Raw genomic sequence first — 17,510 nt, 5'->3', positions numbered from 1 at the left:
AACACTGGAAGTTTTTAAGAAGAGACTGGACAGCCATTTGTCTGAAATGGTATAGGGTTTCCTACCTGAGCAGGGGGGTGGACTAGATGACCTCCGAGGTCCCTTCCAACATCATCATCATCATCATCATCATCATCATCATCATCATCATCATTATTATTATTATTATTATTATTATTATTATTGTTATTATTATTATTATGGATCATCGCACAGTCAGCCAGATGTTCAGACTGGATTTGGCATTTTGTCCACCCATCGAGTCCTTACCCAGGACCTGGGATAGGCAGATGTGGATGTTTGATGGTATTACAGATATCGTCGCAGGATGGAAGCAGTTCCTAATAAGGCCGCCTTTAGCGAATTTGTCAATGCCAATGGTGTTCAAGTGGTGCTCCAGTTGTTTTGGGATTGCACCTAAGGCGCCTATGACTATTGGTACTACCCTTGCTTGCTTTTGCCACAGTCTTTCTATTTCTATTTGTAGGTCTTTGTATTTTCTTATCTTCTCCAGTTCTTTCTCGTCTATTCTGCTGTCTCCAGTATTATTATTATTATTATGCTTGAAAGTATTGTGCTAGGTCTCAAAGAATCTGATATGACATGATAGCAGTGTTCCAATATTTGAGGGGCTGCCACAAAGAAGGGGTGTGTGTGGGGGGAGAGAACCAACCTATTTCCAAAGCACCAGAAGGGAAGACAAGAAACAGAGGATGGAAACCAATCAAGGAGAAAAGCAACCTAGACCTAAGGAGAAATTACCTGACGGTTAGAACAATTAATGCAGAGGTCTTCAAACTTGGCCCTTTTATGACTTGTGGACTTCAACTCCCAGAATTCCTCAACCAGCGTGCCTGGCTGAGGAATTCTGGGAGTTGAAGTCCACAAGTCATAAAAGGGCCAAGTTTGTAGACTCTTCCATTAATGGGTGGAACAGCTTGCCTTCAGAAGTTGTGGGTGCTCCACCCATCACTGGAGACTTTTAAAAAGACAGCCACTTGTCTGAACTGGAATAGGGTCTCCTGTTTGAGCAGGGAGTTAGACTAGAAGACCTCCAAGGTCCCTTCCAATTCTGTTATTCAGTTAATCTGTTATTCTGATTCAATGTAATAAATGTTTTGCAGGTAGGTGGGAAAAACAGTAAGTGTCCATTCTCAGGAAATTCATGCTATGAAGAGAAATAATTTGCAGAAGTGTGCACTAACTAAAGCAATGAAAACTATCCCTATGTATACCCCTTGCAGAACCATTAGAGCACATCCTCATGTATAGTCCAATGGAATTCAGGCATTGGCTTGAACATTATAGTTAATGATTTTATAATTTAAAATTTAAGGAGATGTTCACCCGTGTATACAGCTTTTTAGTTCTCCTGATTTATTTTGGTTCATCTGTTTCTTTGTGTTGTTCCTTATTATTCAATTGTGGGCCATTCTGAAGTTCTTCTGGAGAGGTATCTTGTTTTCAAGCTGGGGCCTTTTTCAACACGGCATCATCTTCCCATCTTGAAGAAGGACAAATCGATAAAGAAACACTCAACTAGTTTTATGTAGTCAAGAATCCTGTATGTATTTGGGAATCTGTAGTGGAGAAAAGAGTTTGAGGTTGTAAATCTGCATGAAAAAGACGTTCATGGTTTGCTTTCCAGTACAGTGAATCCCACAGGATTTTTGTCATGGTGAAGGTAAGACTCATTGGACTACATGGAAGGCATCATATCCAGATTCCTCCAGAGGACCTTAAAGATCTTGGGATTGCCATATTTCTACAGAGGGCATCATTTCTTACATTCTGCTAGTGGCAGGATATCTAAGACCGACTACTTCATAGAAATAAATCATGAGTGGTACACATTTATTCTTTGTGATGGCACAACAATATACCTATTTGTGAATGGACACCACTGGATGGAATGACCAGAATGCTTGCTTCCTTCCTTCCTTCCTTCCTTCCTTCCTTCCTTCCTTCCTTCCTTCCTTCCTTCCTCCCCCCTCCCTTTCCCCCTTCCCCTTCCTTCCTTCCTTCCTTCCTTCCTTCCTTCCTTCCTTCCTTCCTTCCTTCCTTCCTTCCTTCCTTCCTCTTTTCTATGATCTTTTAGGTAAATTCTCTGTTACAATTGCCATGAAGTTTGAAGCTCGATCTTTTCAGTTATTAAAATGAGAAAGAAAATGAGAAAAAAAAAACATGGAGACTGGCTTTTACTCATCAGCAGAAATCCCAGAGGAAGGCATTCTGAAGGCACAGATTCTACATACATACATACAGTGCTTTTTTTCTAAAAACAAAACAAAACAAAAAAAGGTGCCGGAACTCACACACGTCATACAACTCGCCTTGCCTACCCTACAAGGTTCCATCCAAAAAAGGTGCCGGAACTCCGTTCTGGGCGTTCTATGACAAAAAAAGCCCTGCATACATACATACATACTTACATACATACATACATACATACATACTAGAACAGAACAGAACAGAATAAAGCTGCAAGGGGCCTTGGAGGTCTTCTAGTCCAGCCCCCTACTCAAGCAGGAGAACCTATACTATCTCAGACAAGTGACTGTCCAGTCTCTTCTCAAAAACCTCCAGTGATGGAGCATCCACAACGTCTGGAGGCAAGCTGTTCCACTGATTAATTGTCCTCATTATCAGGAGGTTTCTCCTTAATTCCAGGTTGCTTCTCTCCTTGATGGGTTTCCAACCACCATTTCTCGTTCTTCCCTCTGGTGCTCTGGTGAACAACCTGGCCCCCTCTGCCTTGTGGCAGCCCCTGAGATACTGGAAAACTGCTATCATGTCCCCCCTATTTCTTCTTTTCTTTAGACTAGCCAAGCCCAAGTCCCGCAGCCATTTTTCGTATGTTTTACTCTCCAGGCCTTTGGTCATCTTAGTTGCTCTTCTCTGAATTTTTTCCAAATGCTCAACATCTTTTTTGTAATATGGTGAGCAAAATTGGCTGCAGTATATACATAAATACATGTACTTTATCTAGGATGTATTTCTCCAGAATGACTTTCTCTGTGATGTAATAACAATGTAGTTGAATGATGACTTATATGCTGCTTTACCAAATACCTCCTGCTGCTCCTTTTTCTCCAATATATTTTCCTCCTCCTCCTCCTCCTCCTCCTCCTCCTCCTCCTCCTCCTCCTCCTCCTCCTCCTCCTCCTCCTCCTCCACCACCACCACCACCACCTCCTCCTCCTCCTCCTCCTCCCTTTTTTAATTAAAAAAAAGCAATCAACCTGAATTAGAAACACTCCCTGGGTGATAGTAATAACACTTTTTGGGTGACACGTTAACACACATTAGCATGTGTGTGTGTTAGTATTAGAAAAAGAAAGTAAAACAAAATATGCTGCAATCGAAAAAAATAACATCATAGATATTTTCTTTACTCCATTTTTTTTCTTCTAAATATTTTTTTCTTTCTCAGCACTCATCCTGGCATAAGAGTGCACAATCTTTTATGCACATTTATTTGCAAATATTATAAAGAGAAGCATTATTTCTCCAGACATTTGTCTGGGAACGGATTGGAGTTGAAGGGTTTTTTTTTTTTTCCTTAAATTGTTATAACGTAGTACTTGTTATATGTGTAATGTTTGGAAAGAAATTGTCCATGCTCTGAGATATTGAATGCTGAAGCTGGCCGAACATAACTATTTTATGTTTGTATTTATAATTTCATAGATAGATAAATACAGTATATATATATATATATATATATATATATATATATATATATAAAAATTTACATTAAAAATTGAAGAATAGCGATTCCTGGGTACATACATTTCAGTAAAAAAGGAAGCGATCACCAGGAAATAACACCAAGGTTTTAATAAATAAAATCAAGCTTTCGATGGCTAACATCTGCCATCATCGTCAGGATACAAGCCAGCTAGTGAGGAAACCTGCTTATAAGCATAGCCACACCTAAACTCTACGCATGGACCTTGTAACAGGTCCAAGCCAACTAATCCTTACTTCACTTACAGCCTTCGGGGTCCATGCGTAGAGTTTAGGTGTGGCTATGCTTATAAGCAGGTTTCCTCACTAGCTGGCTTGTATCCTGACGATGATGGCAGATGTTAGCCATCGAAAGCTTGATTTTATTTATTAAAACCTTGGTGTTTTATTTCCTGGTGATCGCTTCCTTTTTTACTGATATATATATATATATATATATATATATATATATATATATATATATATATATATATATATATATATATACAAACACACACACACACACACAAACATATATTTACATATATTTACATATATCTGTAATTACTAACCACCATTTGGTATTATAGCTTGAAACCCACTGGGGAGTGTCTTACAGAAATTTAATATGTAATTTATTTGCATTCTCCTTCTCCAACAATAACTTTAAGTAAACAAAGGTCTTATCACATTGAGTACAGTTGTAGAAGTAGGTTTGTTTTTTTGCTCTTGGAAATTGAAACATATATGAGAAATATAATTATCGAATACACTTCTAGTCCATCAAGCTCTCACAAAATAAATTGGTAGCAGGTCACATTTATTTATTTGTTTGTTTATTTATTTAGAAATGTATTTGCCACCCATCTCATATCTAACAACTCTGGGTGACTTACAACATAAACATTTTCTTTCTTTCTTTCTTTCTTTCTTTCTTTTTCTTTCTTTTTTTCTTTCTTTCTTTCTTTCTGATAAATTCTTTAAAAAACGCAACCACCCATTTCAGTGGGATTAAAGAAAAAAAATAACAATGAAACAAAATCTAATGATGTGTGAATGTTCATCCATTCATGCACAGATAGATTTGGACTAACTCAGAATCTAAAATTTATAGACTGAGGTTTTTTTTTCTTCTTTGTGCTGAAAGTAAGTGAATTGATTTGGACTGAAGTGGGCCAATTCAGATGCTTTTCACAGATCAAAATATGTTTTCTGATTGTTGGCCGTAATTAGTCTAACTCAGGCACCAGATTGCATTCCCCATCATCCACAGCTTGCATAACCCATTGACGTTGTAATCTAGTAAAATCTCCAAGGTCATCAATTCTGTGCCTTAATAAATGTCAATTGATAACTTCTCCACTCCACTCTACTGCATTCCATTCCATTCCATTCCACTGAAACTCCACTCCACTCCATTCCATTCCATTCCATTCAACTTCACTTCACTCCACTCCACTCCACTCCACTCCACTCCATTCCATTCCATTCCATTCCATTCCATTCCATTCCATTCCATTCCATTTAAACTCCACTCCACTCCATTTCATTCAACTCCACTCCACTTGACTCCACCCCACTCCATTCCACTCTATTCCATTCGACTCCATTCCATTCCACTCCACCCCACCCTACTCCATTCCACTCCACTCCACTCTATTCCATTCTGGCTGACAATTAACCACTATAAGCAGTTGCATATTTTCTGAATATGTGAACTGTCACCTCTGGGGGAAAAAATGCTGTTCCACAATAGTTCTTTTTTGAATCTAGATTACCCCATACCTGTCTTTTCAACAGGCCTTGAGAGTAAGAATGTTATGAGCAGCTCCGTCCTCTAATAGGGATCTAATAATTGTGAGTCTGACTTCCCAGTGGCGCTTTTTCATGACATAATATCATTTGTGTCTTAAACACTGTCCTTTTAAATCTTATTTCCACAAACCTGTTAGCAATTCAGAGCTGGGTTTGATTGCAGCAGCATAAAGGTAGCCTTTGACTCACAACAGTTCATTTGGTGACCATTCGAAGTCACAACAGCACTGAAAAAAGTGACTTGTGAGCGTTTTTCACCCTGATGACCATTGCAGCATCCTCATGGTCACATGATTTACATTCAGATATTTGACAATTGGTTCATATTTACCGTGTTTCCCAGAAAATAAGACTGGGTCTTATTTTTATTTTATTTTATTTTTTCTCCAAAAGAGGCACCAGGTCTTATTTTCAGGGTAGGCCTTACCTCACTTCCGGCACTGACAGCTCCACCCAGCTGGTCCACTTCTTATGGGGCCAAAGTTCTGCAGATACATTCGGGCCTGCATTTTGCAGTCAGGTCTTTCCAGAAGGCCTAAGTAGCCGAGTACCAAACTATGGATTCAAAAGCCCCGTGACTGAAAAATGCAGGCCTGGCTGCAGAAGAGGCCTCAGAAGAAGAAGTAGGCCAGTGAAATGGGTTGGTGAAGCCAGACAGGTGTCAATTCATGGCGGTCTGGCTGCAAGGTAAGTGGGTGCAGGGCAGGTGGGGCAGCTCTACATCCCCATCCCCTACCTAGCTTGACTTTTAGGTGTGTGCCTCACCCCCAAACTAGGGCTTATTTTGGGATAGGGCTTATATTAGGCCCACCCCTAAAAATCAAGCTAGAGCTTATTTTTGGGGTAGGTCTTACTTTCAAGGACACACGGTATGACGTCCCGGTGTCATGTGATCCCCTTCTGCAACCTTTTGACAAGCCAAGTCAATGGGGAATCCAGACTCACGTAAAAACTGCTTGACTCATTTAACCACTGCACAGATTCACTGAACAAATGTGGCAAGAAAAGTCGTAAAATAGGGAAAACCTCACTTAACAAATTTTTCACTTAGCAACATAAATTCTGGGCTCAGTTGTGATCGTAAGACGAGGATCATCTGTCTCTTTTTTCCTCTCTTTTTTATTTTTTTTCTTCTTTCTAGGCATTTTTTTTCTTTCTTAATATTTATGTTTTTTTACACATAGATTATTGTTAATCATTTTATAAGTTGTTTAAGTAATGTATTTAGACTTATTTATGGTTTATAATTTTTTTAAGATATTTTGAAGAAATTTCAATTAAGCCTATATTCAGCTCTGGGAAGGTTGGGGGAGGGAATGGGAGGGTTGGGGAGGGTTGGGCAGGGTTGTTTTTGTAAAATTTCAAAAATTTCCCCCCCCCAAAAAAAGACGAGGATCATCTGTAGAAGCCGTGTGAACAAATTCATAAATGTACGCACTGACTTTAATGCTGAGAGGCGAGTTCGTGTTTAATGCTAGAGTCAGTAAGTGAATGATAACCCAAACATTCAAACCAGCCTTAATCCTCCCAATCATGCCAACTTTATTATTAATAATAATAACAATAATAATGTTGAAAGGGATGTTGGAAGTCATCTAATCCAGGGCTTTTCAACCAGTGATACGGGTACCACCTGTGGTACATTGGCACCTGGCAGGTGGTACACAACCATCCTAGAAAAGTGGTAGCGGTGGAGGGGAATGAGCTGAAGCAGTGGCAGCACTGCACAAGCCTGAGTGAGAGATGGCTGGAGCTGCAGGGCTTTCAGAGCTCAGCAGAAGCACCAGGATCAGTGCTTTTTTGGGGCTGTCAGGGCTCAGTGAAAGCGCCAGGATCAGCGTCAGGCTCCACCTGGAGCTCGGCACTGATCCTGGCGCTTCTGCTGATCCCAGAAGAAGCGCCAATCAGCTGGAATGTTGCAGCATCTCCAGGATCTTGTGATTTACATTCAGATGCTTGGCAACTGATTCATATTTATGACGGCCACAACAATGAAAACCTCGGACAGGAGGAAGAGCGCCGCCGGGTGGGCAGGCAGGTATCTTGCTCGGCTGTGCTTTGGGGGACACTTTTTTCAGTGCCATTGTAACTTCGAACAGTCACTAAGCAAACTGTTGCAAGTTGAGGACTACTGTACTTTATCATTTTTTTCCTTTTTTGGGGGGGTCATCAAATTTTTGACACCTTGCTAGGCGACTGGTGGTACTCGGATATTGCCATATCCTAAAAGTGGTACAATGGGTGAAAAGGTTGAAAAGCCCTGATCAAGTCAACCCCCTGATATGGCAAGGAACCCTATACCATTTCAGACAAATGGCTGTTCAGTCTCTTCCAGTGTTGGAGCATTCACAGCTTCTGGAGGCAGGTTGCTCCACTGATTAATTGTTCTCACTGTCAGGAATTTTATCCTTAATTCCAGATTGCTTCTCTCCTTGATTAGTTCCCATCCGTTGCTTCTTGTCCTGCCTTCAGGTGCTTTGCAGAATAGGTTGACTCCCTCTTCCTTGTAGCAACCCCTGAGATATTTGAAGACTGCTATCCTGTCACCCCTCGTCCTTCTTTTCATTAATCTAGACATAGCCAATATTAACTGATTAAAGTTCACACAATGCTGCTTTCCCAGCTGAGCAATAATGTTCTTTATTGGTAGAAATGTTCCTCCACGTTTTTTTTTCAATTGTGTTATATTTCATATTCCTTATAAATAAAACGCAAGCAAAGGCAAACATTCAGAGAATATTTGAGTACCCAGTAAACGAATTGAACGTATGAGATGTCAAATTTAAGCAAATACACTTCTGAAAATAACTCTCGCGGTTGAGATCATTTCCCTGTTCTTCTTGCCAGAATCAGTCCCTTGCAGTGGTGGAGCTGGAGAACATTTAGGATCACGAAACCTTATTTGGAATCTCCATCATAAAGTCAATTAAAATGACTTAATCTGGAAGGTCTTCACTAAAGATTGAATATTCTGGAATATCATAGATGCGCAGCAAAAGAATTAAGGACTTAGTTGCTTGCGAAGAGAGGAATTACATTAGGATAGTCTTAACTCTTCAGTTGGTAATAACTGGACTTGAAAATGCTCCCCTTTCATTAGAACATGTTTGACATTTTAAAATCCTGTTTGCAGCTAAGAAAACCCTTAATTTTCAAGTAAGTCTGCTATTGTTATTTTTGTCACAGTGTCAGTTATAAGACAAATTGGATTGAAATGTTGACTAACTGAAATTGATTTTACCAGTTGATTTATATAGGACTAACTTACTCTGCATTAAGAAAACGGAGCATTGCATTGATGTTCTACCTATTTGTTGAAACTACAGCTCACTGTCAAGAAGGGCAAGGAAGAGCTGGCTGGGAGCTATGGGAGTTGTAGTCACAACATGTCAAGAAGGTCCCGGGATAGGCTACTCTAATGTAGTGGTTCTCAACCTGTGGGTCGGGACCCCATTTGGGGTCGAACAACTATTTCACGGGGGTCGCCAAACAATGCAGTCCACCATTTTTTCCCCCTTTTCCTTAGCTGTGCTACTCCCTTTTATTCTATTGGCTTTTGAAAGCCAATAGAATAGACTCTCTTGAATAGAGTCTAATTCTATTGGCTTTCAAAAGCCAATAGGAATAGTCCAGGCTGTCTCTGCCCTGCTGAGCCCACCAAAAGTCCCATTCTTCAAACGGTGCTGCACCAGTTGAGTAGTCCTCGACTTACGACCGGTTGAGTAGTCCTCGACTTATGACCGGTTGGGGGTTGCAGCATTAAAAAGGTTGAGAACCACTGCTCTGATGCATAATTGAGTTCTATTCAATCAAAGTACGTCAAATTTAAGAAAATATATTTCTGAAACTAACTCTGAACATCAAGACAATTTCTGGCTCATCCTATAATCAAAACTTTAAATATGCTATGTATAGATACAAATAGTGCAAGAAAACAAAGCTTAAAATTAGGACTGGGATACTAACAGCAACGAATCTGAAAAAGATTTTAAAAATAGATTGGAATAACTTGAGTTAGGTGTGTAAAACATATACATATACATAATTTAAATTAAGCAGTTATTTTTGAACTGTGGAACCAGCCATCACTATATTGACAGATAGAACAGACAAAAAGACCAGATATTCATATTGTGAAATATAGGAAGAATTCCAATAAATGTCAAGGTGTAATCACCGGAGGAAAATGGCTATATAGTTTGAATTATTTGTTTCTTCTTTGACAACTTGTTTAAATTGGTTCAGTTTCCATCAGCACGTTTTTCTTAGCTCCTGTCTTCATTTCATGGGTATTTTATAATTGTTTTAATTTCCAATTTTATTTCAAAGAATGAAAAAAACGCCTGAGGTTGCTTTTAAACTAGTTTTTTTTCCCTTTATCCTTCTCTCTCATTTTTTTTTAAAAAAATCTTTTCTGATGGGCTCTCTTCACTTTATGCCATTCTTTTGTTCAGCCTTTACAAAGGCAAGATTGACAATGGATAGGTTTGTAATGATTTTGAAGTTGAGTCAACATCATTTTCAATATTTTGTTGAATCACTTTTCAAGTATCTTTAGTGCCTGGAGGGGCTTTTAAAAAAGACATCGAAACATCTGATGCTACCATTTTTTGCTATTCAAAAGGACATTCCACTTTGTTCAAGGGGTTCTCCTTCTAGGTGAGCATATAGAAAACTGCAGGCTTGGAGTTTCATTTCTGAAAGTCCTGGTTCAAAAACTTATTTGCAGAGGGTTGTCTCCTGTGTATTATTTGGACACAGAAGGTCCCTGGGTTGCAAAAAAGTGGAAGACAATGAGACAGAAATGAGTCTCTTGCTATTGAGATAGAAGCTCTGTCCTATTTCTACCACGGCATCATTCATAAGAACAAAAAATTGTGGAGCTTGCATCACAACAGATTCATGTTGACGGAGTTGTTTTGACTAAACTGTTGGATTCTGCAGGCATCTGGACAACAATGTCCATTACAAAGCTCCAACATTTGCACATCTTAGAAATTATATAGAATTACTCTTCCATTGCAAGTCCTTCAAAAAAAAAAGGTTAGCCATGATTAACTGACAGATAGCCAATATTTGAAGGCTTCCATTGCACTCATTCCTGATCTTTCCATGAAAATGATATACAATCAATCCCTTTGACTCAGTCATCCAGGTCATGGTTGTCCCAAAGGTGCTTTTTTTCAGGAGGGAACTGGACATCCTTGTTTTTAATAATAATAGTAATAATAATAGTAATAACAACAACAACAATAATGTTGGAAGGGACCTTGGAGGTCATTCACCAAATCATGAATCAAGATCTGCACTAAATGAATCATTTAGCTGGACAGGTAAAGCTGTAGTTGAAAGTCAACCAAAACCTGGGGAAATTAACTGTTATTGAGTAATAATAATAATAATAATAATAATAATAATAATAATAATAATAATAATACCCCCAATGATGCACTACCTTGACGAGGTTGTGGGGCTTGTGTACTCTGAGGAAGATGAGAGCTATACCAGAGGTTCAACCATACTGGACAGGTCTCATCAGAGGAGTCAGACAAAGAGTGTCTCTCCCATAAAAAATATGGTGAGATGTAAATTTCAGAATGCCATACCGGCTCGGACGTTGCCCAGGTTAACAAGGTCCGCACAAATGGCTTCCAGAATCTTCTTAAAAACTTCCAGTGTTGGAGCATTCACAGCTTCTGGAAGCAGCTTGTTCCACTGATTAATTGTTCTAACTGTCAGGAAATTTATCCTTAGTTCTAGGCTGCTTCTCTCTTCGGTTAGTTTCCATCCATTGCTTCTTGTCTTGCCTTCAGGTGCTTTGAAGTATAGCTTGACTCCCTCTTCTTTGTGGCAGCCCCTGAGATACTGAAACACTTTTATCATGTCCTCCCCTTGTCGTTTTCTTCATTAGACTAGACATACCCTATTCCAGCAACTGTTCCTTATATGTTTTAGCCTCCAGTCCCCTGATCATCTTTGTTGCTCTTCTCTATACTCTTTCTGGAGCAGGGGTGTCGAACTTGTGACATATCGTGACTTTTTTCCCATTGCTAGCAATGGGGTGGGAGCAGTTTCACTATGATGCATCTGGCCCTCAGGCTGGCAGTTTGACACTCCTGTTCTAGAGTCTCAACATCTTTTTTTTACATCGTAATGACCAAAACTTTTCTTTGAAGACATTTTGCTTCTCATCCAAGAAGATTCTTCAGCTCTGACTGGATGGTGGGGAATGGATGGATTTATATTCCTTGCAGACAGCTGGTCATTTGCCTTCTTTTAGAGAGTTGTTGAAGCCATTTGGAGGTTTATCTGTGTCCTCAGGTTACCTGAGTAGTGCAAACATATGTGGATCCTTCTTGGCTGCAGGATATTTTCTGCCCTATGTCCCTTCACTGTTGAAAACAGGTGCAGACTATTGGGGATGAATCTGTGTTGTCTGCATCTCAAACTGAAGCACAAATGGTTCTGGTAGTCCTGAGGACACAGGTAAACCTTCAAATGGCCTCAACAACTCTCTAAAAGAATGCAAACAACTAACTGTCTGCAAAGAGTATAAATCCTTCTATTCTCTACCATCCAGTCAGAGCTGAAGAAGCTTCTTGGATGAGAAGCAAAACATCTTCAAAAGAAAGAGGAGGAGGAGGAGGAGGAGGAGGAGGAGAAGGGGAAGAGGAAGAAGAAGAAGAAGAAGAAGAAGAAGAAGAAGAAGAAGAAGAAGAAGAAGAAGAAGAAGAAGAAGAAGAAGAAGAAGAAGAACAACAACAACAACAACAACAACAACAACAACAACAACCACCAATTGCTTCCTGAAAAAGCACCCTTTTCCTGAAGTTTCATTATTGAAATGTTTGCTAGTCTTGTAGAAGCTGATCTTGTTTCCCTGGAACTTGGTCAGACATTGGGTAAACATCTACAGAATGCAGTCTCCATTTCTTAATGAATTCCTACCAAGCACAATCCACTTAATTACATAACTACAAAGTTAAGACATGTAGTAACAAAGCTGGGAGCACAGCTCATGAGTGTTTTCTTCCTAAGAAGATTCTGAAGGATTTCTTTACTCCTTTTTTGTGAAACAAGCTTGATTCCAGATGAGTCAGTAGATGCATCCATATAGTTTCTTGAAAACAACTCAAAAGTGGTTTTCCGTTGACTTAAGAAAACATAATAACTGAGTTGGAAGGGATCTTGGAGGTCTTCTAGTTCAACCCCTTGCATCAGCAGGAGACCTTATATTATTCCATATAATATAGATGAATCTACCTGGGTGTGGTGAAAACAGGAATATTTAGGTTTCTGTTACCCTGCCATATTATACATACTGCTGAATGAGGATAGGAAAAGGGCTGTGTTAGTGTATAATGATACTAACAAAATATCAGAGATGGAAGGGATCTATAACACTCTGGATAAACAGCTGTCCAATTTTTTTTCTGGAAAACCTCCAGTGGTGGAGCACCCACAACTTCTAAATGAAAGTGGTTCCACAGAAAAAAATACTTTATTTAAGGTCCAGAACCCCAGGGACCTATGCCAATAACTCAATATTCAGCGTTGAAACATAGGCATGTAATGGAGACATGGCTGAGATGAAAACATTGCCCATAAATCAACATTTTGCCACTACTAGAATTGGCTGTAGATGCTCTGTTAACATCTGGAGAGTAATAACAATTCATAGATTCGGTGCCAAGATGATTTTGATAGTTTACATGAATATTCAAAAATGATAGCAATTACTTATCTCATATTTTCCAGGAGCTGAATTCTTTTTCCCACTGGGTTATTCTTTACTCTGGGGACTCAGGAGCCATTAAAGAAGGAATTTTTTTTTTTTTAAAGAGAAAATGAGCTGCATTTAGACTGGTACAGGAGAAAGAGAGAATGGAATCACTTAAATAAGTGCTCCTGATTGGAGCGTTACCGAAGGATTGTGGATTTTACTGCACAGGTTTGCTCTGGTGTTTTCCTCTCAACCTTCTGCTTGTGCTTGATACATTTCTGTTTATTTGTTCTAGCAGCAAATAACTGCAAAGACAGTTGTTGTTAAAGGTATATAGAGCATTACAATTTTCCAAGCACTGAACAGACATTGAAAGAGACAAGTCTTACCTGCAGGCTGACAATCTAAGAGACATGACACAAAATGAAAAAAGGGAAGCAGGCTCTGTGCCACAGTCCTCCCTAGACCAAATCAATCTCTTGATGTTCTTCTGAAAGACAATGGACATAGATTTATATATATATATATATATATATATATATATATATATATATATATATATATATAGGTCTTTGGTTGTTCGGGTTTTCTCCCGCGTAAAATTGGAAGTGTCTTGGCAACGTTTCGACGAAGTCACATTCGTCATCTTCAGGCTGGTGTTTTTAGCTTCTTGCTTTGAGCAGCAATGTGTGGTTTTAGCTGTTTCTTCCTTTTAACTGCCAGTGAGGGTATGAACTGATTGGATGGGAGCTTGGCTGTGTTCTGATTGGGTGGAGGTGTGTTCTGAATGGTTAGGGGCTTGGCTGTGCTCTGATTGGCTGGGGGAGTGTTCTGTTTGGTTGTGCTCAGGTTAGTCTGAGTTGCAGAGGGGTTTAAGATTTTGGGGTTAGGGAGTCATTTGTCAATAAGGGCAGGTTTCCAAATGGCTGGTAGGCGGGAGGTATCATCTCGCTTGTTCATGCTGTGTGGGCGTTTTTCTATCTCGATGGCTTCTCTGATTATTCTGTTATTAAAATGTTCACTTTTGGCAATGGTTCTGGTATTTTTAAAGTCAATTTCATGTCCTGTGGCTTTAAGGTGTTGGACCAGGGAAGATGTTGGTTCCTCTTTTTTGACTGAGTTCTTATGTTCTTCAATGCGTGCACTTATTCTTCTGTTGGTTTGTCCGATGTATGTGGTGGGACAAGTGGTGCATGGGATTTCGTATACTCCTTGATTTTCTAATTCAATTTTATCTTTGGGGTTTCTAAGGATGGTGGATATTTTTCTGTGTGTGCAGAATGCTGTTTTGATGTTGTGTTTATGGAGGATCTTACTGATTCTGTCTGTGGTGCCTTTTATGTATGGGAGGAGGGCTTTGCCGTTTTCTTGTTCTTTGTCTTGGATTTTAGTGGGGGTTTCTTTTTGGATTAGGTTTGTAATCTTATTTCTATGGAATCCATTGGATGTTAGTACATTGGTGAGAGTGTGTAGTTCGGGTTTTAGGTGTTGTTCGTCAGCTAAGCGTTTTGTTCTGGAGATGAGTGTCTTGGCTACAGAGTTGATCTGTGCTGGGTGGTGGTGTGAGAGAGCGTGCAGATAGCGGTTTGTGTGTGTTTTCTTCTGGTAGATGGTGTGTCCTAGGGAGCCATTGGATTTCTTGTAGACTAAGACATCCAGGAAGGGAAGTTGGTTGTTAGCTTCTGTTTCCATGGTGAACTGTATTTTGGGGTGTAGGCTGTTGAGGTGTGTGAGGAAGTTGTCCAGTTTTTCTTTCCCATGTGGCCAGATTATGAAGGTGTCGTCTACGTATCTGAGCCAGAGTTTGGGTTTGTGATCCGATTTTTCTAGAGCTTGGGTTTCAAAGTGTTCCATGTAGAGGTTGGCAATGACAGGTGAGAGGGGTGATCCCATGGGTGCTCCTTCTGTTTGTTTGTATTTTTGTCCATTATAGATGAAGTATGTGTTGGATAGGCAGTGGTTGGTCAGATCTAAGATGTGTTTGGGGGGGTTATATTTGTTTTGAATAGCTGTCAAGGCTTCTTTGATAGGCACTTGGGTGAAGAGGGATATGACATCGAAGCTCACTAGTAGGTCGCTGGGCTGTAAGCTTTGTTTCTTTATGATCTCTATAAACTGGAATGAATTTTTTACGTGTGAGGTGATGGATTCTGCATAGGGCTGTCAAGACAGATACACACACCAACAAAAAAATAAAATTGAATTAGAAAATCAAGGAGTATACGAAATCCCATGCACCACTTGTCCCACCACATACATCGGACAAACCAACAGAAGAATAAGTGCACGCATTGAAGAACATAAGAACTCAGTCAAAAAAGAGGAACCAACATCTTCCCTGGTCCAACACCTTAAAGCCACAGGACATGAAATTGACTTTAAAAATACCAGAACCATTGCCAAAAGTGAACATTTTAATAACAGAATAATCAGAGAAGCCATCGAGATAGAAAAACGCCCACACAGCATGAACAAGCGAGATGATACCTCCCGCCTACCAGCCATTTGGAAACCTGCCCTTATTGACAAACGACTCCCTAACCCCAAAATCTTAAACCCCTCTGCAACTCAGACTAACCTGAGCACAACCAAACAGAACACTCCCCCAGCCAATCAGAGCACAGCCAAGCCCCTAACCATTCAGAACACACCTCCACCCAATCAGAACACAGCCAAGCTCCCATCCAATCAGTTCATACCCTCACTGGCAGTTAAAAGGAAGAAACAGCTAAAACCACACATTGCTGCTCAAAGCAAGAAGCTAAAAACACCAGCCTGAAGATGACGAATGTGACTTCGTCGAAACGTTGCCAAGACACTTCCAATTTTACGCAGGAGAAAACCCGAACAACCAAAGACCTATATACAAATACCTGTGAAAACCTCAGAAAACAAACATACTATATATATATATATATATATATATATATATATATATATATATATATACACACACACATACATATATATATATGTTTTCTGAGGTTTTCGCGGGTGTTTGTATGTAGGTCTTTGGTTGTTCTGGTTTTCTCCCGCATAAAATTGGAAGTGTCTTGGCGACGTTTCACCAAGACACTTCCAATTTTACGCGGGAGAAAACCCGAACAACCAAAAAGATATATATATATATTATATATATATATATATATATATATATATGTAGGTCTTTGGTTGTTCGGGTTTTCTCCCGCATAAAATTGGAAGTGTCTTGGCAACGTTTCGACGAAGTCCCATTCGTCATCTTCAGGCTGGTGTTTTCAGCTTCGTGCTTTGAGCAGCAATGTGTGGTCTTAGCTGTTTCTTCCTTTTAACTGCCAGTGGGGGTATGAACTGATTGGGTGGGAGCTTGGCTGTGTTCTGATTGGGTGGAGGTGTGTTCTGATTGGTTAGGGGCTTGGCTGTGCTCTGATTGGCTGGGGGAGTGTTCTGTTTGGTTGTGCTCAGGTTAGTCTGAGTTGCAGGGGGGTTTAAGATTTTGGGCTGCCTTGCTATTTTTTGGCTTCGTGGTCGTGCCTCATCTTCATGGAGGGTGTCATACAAACACCCGCGAAAACCTACATACAAACACCCGCGAAAACCTCAGAAAACATATATATGCATTCTTATCAGATTATTCCACTTTTTACAATCAATTCTTCATCTCTACATATACATCTAAGTTTTATATACATACTTATTCTAAAATAACATATATTTCTATCTTAACATTCATCTTTAATCCCAACCGTCCTCTTTGAATTCCTCCAGTGGTAAAATTTATCCCAGGTTTCATAATAAACTGATCCACATTTGTCTTTTAATATCATTGTGAGCCTGTCCATTTCCGCACATGCTAATATTTTATGGATTAACTCTTCCTCTGAGTGAATTTTCTTGCTCTTCCATTTTTGCGCAAAAGCAAGACTAGCTGCAGTCAGGATGTGTAGCAGCAGGTAGATTGTTCCCTTGTCGTATTTTTCTGTTGTTATTCCCAACAAGAAGAGTTCAGGTTTTAACTTTAAGTCCAATGTTAATATATCCCTCAACCAGTTTCGTGTCTGCTTGATTATTTCCCACAGAAGCGTCACAAAAGTCTTTTTTATATCACCTGATCCAACTGAACACTCATTTTTCAATTATTGCAATCCAGTCTGGCTAATAGAGCAAGCCCTCAGTTTAGAGAAATCTCCATTTAGTGGACCTCAGGACACAACAAGCTCATTTTCTGTTTAAAGCTTAAGCTGCCACTCCCCAATTTAATGGG

The sequence above is a fragment of the Crotalus tigris genome, unplaced genomic scaffold (genome assembly GCF_016545835.1).
Source record: "Crotalus tigris isolate CLP2741 ecotype Arizona unplaced genomic scaffold, ASM1654583v1 scf7180000024283.532456, whole genome shotgun sequence".
Taxonomy (NCBI): Eukaryota; Metazoa; Chordata; class Lepidosauria; order Squamata; family Viperidae; genus Crotalus; species Crotalus tigris.
Note: the sequence above shows the minus strand (reverse complement) of the source record.